The sequence below is a fragment of the Chionomys nivalis genome, chromosome 12 (genome assembly GCF_950005125.1).
Source record: "Chionomys nivalis chromosome 12, mChiNiv1.1, whole genome shotgun sequence".
NCBI classification, from domain to species: domain Eukaryota; kingdom Metazoa; phylum Chordata; class Mammalia; order Rodentia; family Cricetidae; genus Chionomys; species Chionomys nivalis.
Window position 1 is genome coordinate 21544235 of NC_080097.1, and position 6978 is coordinate 21551212.

Here is a 6978-nt window from a genome sequence, read left to right on the forward strand (position 1 = left end):
ATTTTATCCCTATTTTCATGTTTCTAATATGTTAAAGAGGCTTGTTACATTTTTCTTTCATGACTCTGAACTAATGTAGCTAAATAAAATGTGTTCAGAGTTATGGTCAGCTCAATTTACAAGAATCAATACACAAATAACCTGGAATTTCCCAGAATGTGAAATCTCATCAATTGGGGACTTTTGTGTATCAATTTGTCCCAATATATATATAGGGAAATTAGAAGTAGATGGTGGTGTCTGGAGAGATGAATTGGTCTTTAAAAATGCTTCCTTCCTGTTCTTTCAGAGAACAGGGATACAGCAAGAGGCACTGCAAGAGTTAACAAATTGTCGCTCCTACCTCAAGCTGTGCAGTGCACGGTAGCATCAGAGCCAAGTGGAGCTGGTCAGGATGATCAGGGACATGCAACTTGCCATCTTCGCCAACATGCTGGGCATGTTGTTTTCTTGCTTGTGGTTCTCTATCACTATACGGCAGTCAACAATCCCAAGAAGCAAGAATGAAAGTAGCGCTTTCTCCACCCAAGGGTTCGAGGACATAGTCTGAGGCGAGATGGAGGATGTGAGGGGCCTTCACACTTCAGTTCATCCCTCCTACCCATCACAGCATACAAGGCAACTACAGCTGGATTTTTCCAAACAACTTTCATTTCTTCAAAGTGTTCCTTAACTCTATATGGAACACGAAGCTGCCACTGAATAGGGTCCAGTATAGGGGCTGCTTTCTTTTCTATTCCCTCCTCCAATACAAAAATATAGATATAGCCGGGCGGTGGTCGCGCACGCCTTTAATCCCAGCACTTGGGAGGCAGAGGCAGGTGGATCTCTGTGAGTTCGAGACCAGTCTGGTCTACAAGAGCTAGTTCCAGGACAGGCTCCAAAACCACAGAGAAACCCTGTCTCGAAAAACCAAAAAAAAAAAAATCTATATCTATATCTATATCTATATATATATATATTAAAAAGAGTTACAAATTGTCTTTATTATGGAGATACAAAAGGAAATGGGGGTTTCAAAGGGAAACACAGATTCACAGAATATAGGACAAGGTGGAAGCCACTGTGTCCCTCCACTCTGCCCCAGGAAGATGCACAAGCTTGCTTCTGCTCTGACCTCACAAGAGAGAGAGATCCCTCCTCAACCTTATAAAAGTTCACATTCACACAGAAACCACACCCTAAAGATTGTACTGCAAAAGGTGGAAAAAATTTCTACAACAATGGAGTTGAATATATAGCATCCTCATTGGTCAACACACAGCTTCCTGTAACTCTAGATGCAGAGATTTTACTCTTTTGGCCTCCAAGATGTATAAACGCCACACAAACAATACATACACATATACATGATTGTATACATAATAATATTTTGGTGACATTCCATTTCTAGTTTATATTTTGCGAAATGTATTTTGATCTTATTCTTTTCCCTCATCCCGTATCCTCTCCACTTTTTCACCTACTCAACTTCATGTTCTTTCTCTCTCAAAAAATAAAAACAAAAACCAGAGATCAAAACAAGTAAAAATAGAAAACCGATAAGAAAAAAAAAATACTCAGTACACAAAACCCCCTTCTACTCATAACAACACATTACCCAATAATAGCAAATGGTTATCCTTGAAAACAAGTACACAAGTAACATTTTACAGGCTGAGAAGGTTCTTTTTAGAAATATATATGCATACATACACATGTACACACACACGTGCACATAAGAACAATGAATGAAGAAAGAGGCTATGAATTTGAAGGAGAAGTAGGTGAGAGGATTTCAAGTGAGAAAATGAAAGGGGAATTATGTAATCATATTATAATTTCAAAATAAAAGACATAAATTAAAGAGATTTTCTATTGGCCAATTTTATTAGGCCATGAGATCTGCTCTGGAGTGTGGTTGACATACCTAGTGGTTGAATCTTCATTGGAGGAACCTGAATTTACTTTTCCCAGAAAGAACACTTAGAAACAGATTCTTGCTTAGAGGTAAAATTTTGTGTTCCTTTTCTCTTGTTCATAATGGGATTTTGTTTGATTTCAACTTGTGTAGAAGGAGAGAGCCGCTTATTGGTTCCCGGCTGCCTGGCTAGTTTAGACCCAAAACAATCACACAGAAACTGTATTAATTAAATCCCTGCTTGGCTCATTAGCTTTAGCTTCTTACTGGCTAATTCTTACATATTAATTTAACCCATTTCTATTAATCTGTGTATCGCTTTATGGCTGTGGCTTACCGGCTAAAGTTCCATCGTCCATCTCTAGCAGGGTTACATACTTCTCTCTCACTCTGCTCTTCTTTTTCAGAAGGTTAATCCTAGAGGGTGGGAAAAACATGCTTATTTTTGAAGCTTAAATAAAGACAGTTTGAGGTATTCAGTCCACCCACTTGTGTGAAATCCATCCTGTGGTCAGATAATTCATTTCTACATGCTAAGGGCCATTCTCTATCTCAGGACCTGCACCCCAGCTGCAGTAGAACCTCAGCAAGACAATAAATATATTTATGGGGTATGATGTAATGTTCCAGTCAAACATGCATTCATTAAGTGATGATGAAATCAAGATAATTAACTGTGGTGGATTGAATGAGAAATGTCCTCCATAGGCTCATGTACTTGATTACTTGGAACTGAGATGGTGATGGGGTTTGAGGAAATTATAGAAGCATTTAAGAGATATAGTATTTCTGAAAGAAGCATGGCACTGTGAGTGACCTTCTTGTGTTCTTAGCCTCACCCTATTTCTAGTTTGTTGATCATTTTTATATTTATGATTGAAGACGTGATTTCTCAGGTTTCATCTTTAGCATCCCTCTGCTATGCTTTCCAAGCCATCATTAACTTCCCACATCCAGAACCTTAAATCAGAATACACTCTTCAAAAAGTTGCTATTGGTTATGGTGTTTTATTATAACAAGAGAAAAAAAACTTGTATTTTAACATCTTAATTACCTTCAATATTTACCTTATTTGTCTTAGAGCTATTTTGACATGCACAAAGATTTATTATTAATTATTATCACACACTATACAATGGAACAACAAAATTTATACCTCTTCTCTATTAATGACTGTAAACCGATTGAATAATTTCTTCTGTGATGGAGGAAGGTCATTGGTTAAAAAATAAAGAAACTGCTTGGCCCTCATAGGTTAGAACATGGGTGGGTGGAGTAAACAGAACAGAATGCTGGGAGGAAGAGGAGGTGAGCTCAGACGGCATGCCTCCTCCAGTCCAGGGCAGATGCAGGGCAGCTCCTCTCAGAGGCAGACACAATGAAGCAAGCCGCCAGGTCAGACATGCTGAATCTTTCCCGGTAAGACTGATGCTACACAGATTATTTGAGATGGGTTGATCGGGATATGAGAATTAGCCAGTAAGGGCTAGAGCTAATGGGCCAAGCAGTGTTTAAAATAATACAGTTTGTGTGTTGTTATTTTGGGGCATGAGCTAGCCAGGCAGCCATGAGCCGGGCTGTGGAAAGAGGCTTACAGCTCCTCCAACAGAATGGCACCCACGTGGATAACTGCCAAGCAGTTTCTTTATTTTTTTAGCCAATGACCTTCCTCCATCACTTCTGTTTCCCTTTCCCTTATTCTTCTTAGCTTCTGGTAACCACTATTCTGTCTCCTTCTATAAGATTAGATTTCTTTCGTCCTATGTATGACAGACATTGCATAACATTATCTGTGATATTTCAATTTTCAACACTTCCTCCTTACAATTTCTGTTTAAAAATTAACCCTGCAATTTCCATTAACATACCAGCAGAGATGATCTTTTACCATTGAGCCAATAATCTCCTAGAATGACACCTGAATTCTCTCACAATAATAAATGAATACTTATTTGATGGTAGTCCTAAGTAAATATCAAAGACTACAAAGCTCAGGCAAGAGAAGCAGAATATTCCTTGGAAGGATGAAGGCTTTTACCATTGAGAAAGAGTCAAAGAAATAGGGAATACTGGATACAAATCCCTAAATTTTTTTCCTGCTGGTATGAAATTCTGAGGAGGGAGGAACTTTTAAGAATAATTTCTTTTTTCTACCTCAATAACCTTGTGATTTTAGACTTTTCTTCTCATATACTGTGTCTGAAGCCATTGACAAACTCCTAGGCACAGAGAAGAGTACAATATTTGAATGATTGAAAGAGGATTCCATAAGATGCTTCTTGAATTGGTAGCATCTGGACTTGGGAGATGGTTGAGGGGGAGGGGAGAGGCAGGGAGGGGCTCAGAGAAAAATGTGAAGTTGAGGAGAGAGAGCACGAGCAAGGAACTCAGGACCGCGAGGGGTGCACCCACACACTGAGGCAACGGGGATGTTCTATCGGGAACTCACCAAGGCCAGCTGGCCGGGGTCTGAAAAAGCATGGGACAAAACCGGTCTCGCTGAACATAATGGACAATGAGGACTACTGAGAACTGAAGAACAATGGCAATGGGTTCTTGATCCTATTGCATGTAATGGCTTTGTGGGAGCCTAAGCAGTTTGGATGCTCACCTTAATAGACCTGGATGGAGGTGGGTGGTCCTTGGACCTCCCACAGGGCAGAGAAACCTGATTGCTCTTTGGGCTGAGGAGGGAGGAAGACTTGATTGGGGGAGGCGGGGGAATGGGAGGTGGTGGCGGGGAAGAGGCAGAAATCTTTAATAAATAAATTAATTAATTAATTAATAAAAAATAAAATAAAAATTAAAAAAAAAACAACCCAGATGCTTCTTGAAAACCAAACAGCTATTTTTAAAAGAGTGGATAGGGGAAGAATAGTCTGGAAGTAGACACAGAATGGGTAGTATCAGTCATAGTAAGAAGTTTCTGGGCTTACCCTTTGACCATGATTCAGAAAATACTGATAGTCAACAGGTCAGGATTTGTTTGTGATTGAGATTTATAGATGTTTGGCTCTTAGAGACTAGCAAAAAAGGATGATTCTTTGTTAATACAAAGATTTGAGGATTTTTTTTCACTATTTGAAAAAGTGGTACAAATATAGGTTAAGGTTAAACATAAGAAAAAACATAGGTTAAACATGAGAATGTTTAAGACCATAACCTCTTAATTTTGCAATGTTTTCTTTTCCTGGAAACCATAGGCTATGTCATCCTTCTTAGGTGCATTAATATTCAAGTCCTTTAGTTAAAAATGGTACCAGTGTATTCTCACTTGCAACATGTATATCTTAAACTCCCCCAAAGAGATCTTATTTTTAAACCAAGGAGAAGAAAATAAACTAAAACCAGTAAAAGAACAATTCACTTCTCATATCTTAATTTTGCTATTTAAAACACTTTTTAATTTAAAATATCCTTATTTTACTTTTACATGCATGCAGCACACAGTAAGGACATCCTGAAACTGAATTTAAAGATAGTTGTGAGTACCCATGTCATGTTAGGATTTGAATCAGGTCTTCTAAAAGAGTCACTGAAACTCTCAACTGCTAAGCCAACTTTCCAGACCTTATCTTGCATATTTTCAAAAATTATCTTTTCAAGTGCTTATTCTAAGTATGGTTGTGTATACAGACTCCTTAGAACCAGTCTCTATAGCCACAGACATAAGCTGCCTACCAAAAAATAGGTTGAAACATTGACCTTTGGAATATTATTTTCCTATCTGATATTAGCAATATTATATTTTATCTGGATGTCCTTCTAAGTTCAAACTTACTATGTGCTTATTGGAAAATGTACCAAGCTATGCTAGCAAGGTTTCCTTTTCTTTTTCTTTTACTTTTTTTTTTCCTATTTCAGTAGACTTTTCACTGATGCCTCCTAAGTGCACATTCTTGATCTTCAATACAGGAGTCAGTGAAATGAAGAGGTATCATGGCACCCAGGAGAGCTATAGAGAAACGGAAATTTTTATATTTGACAATTTACTTTAGGTTATGTTTAACACACTTATTTAGGGAGGAGAAAGTACACATAAATGTCATGGATGAAAAAAAATTTAGCACTTTCCATGGTCAATAAACTGTATTCAATTTAACAAGCTGTTTTGGGGTAAAGTCAACATTCCCCAGACAGAACTAAATAACTTGACAGTAGTCTTACAGCACCTAATATAAATTTTATAAAGTGCAAAAATTGTAACATTTAAAAAATAATTTTAAAATAGATGGTCTTTAAGTTCAGCTTTGTGTTTCTGAGTTAGAAGTGAATTGTCCCAAAGCTGCTTCCTTATTTTTCTGTCTTTTTAAATAAAAGTTAGTCAAATAAACTCTATATTTAAAAGAAATTGAAACTATCATGGAACTACATGTTGACAAAATCCTTGCCAATGAATATATATTTAATTTTTTATCTCCTTTAAATCATTTTAAAGCTATTAAAGGCACAGGAAAATAGCACCAGAGAGGAGTGCAGGTAAAATAAGTTAGAATACACTTTAACCTTCGAGTATCCTACCTTGTTTAAAGTATTTTCTCAGCTTTCTAAGAGAAGAATCTTGTTTCTGTTGGTAATTGTTACATTGTTATTTTACTTGTAAGTATTTTACTTGTATTTTATATCCCTAGTATCAGAGAATATCTGTAGCAACAATACTTTTTTTTTTTTCAATGTAAGATATATGGTATGAGGTTGGAAAAAAATAGTTATCTCTAAAGGTCAAATCATATGACTATGATTCAGCTCAGTTTTCTGGAGGCATAAATTCTTACTTGTTTCGTTTACTGACACGTGGAGAAGGTGTTAATGTTTTGGTCCCATTATTCTTGCAGTTTCTGAGTTGCTTGGACTAATGATTTTGATATGGTGCATACGGTGATTCCCTGTTACTCTCTCCCTTACAGTCTCTGCTCATTCCCCTTATCCTGTTTTCAAAAATCCTCTTTTCGTGCTAGAAGATCTTGATTGATTCATTTTTAGGTTCACTGATTCTTTCACCTCCCAGCTTAAATATACATGGTTAGCTTCTCTAGTGGATTTTTTATTTTGGTTCCCAAACTTTTCATTTAGGAAT

At 37.1% G+C, this 6978-nt stretch overlaps 1 pseudogene; it reads left to right on the plus strand.

Moving 5' to 3' along the window:
- The first annotated feature begins 394 nt into the window (after positions 1-394).
- LOC130885362 (dolichyl-diphosphooligosaccharide--protein glycosyltransferase subunit 4-like) lies at positions 395-507 on the plus strand (annotated as a pseudogene).
- Positions 508-6978: the final 6471 nt, after the last annotated feature.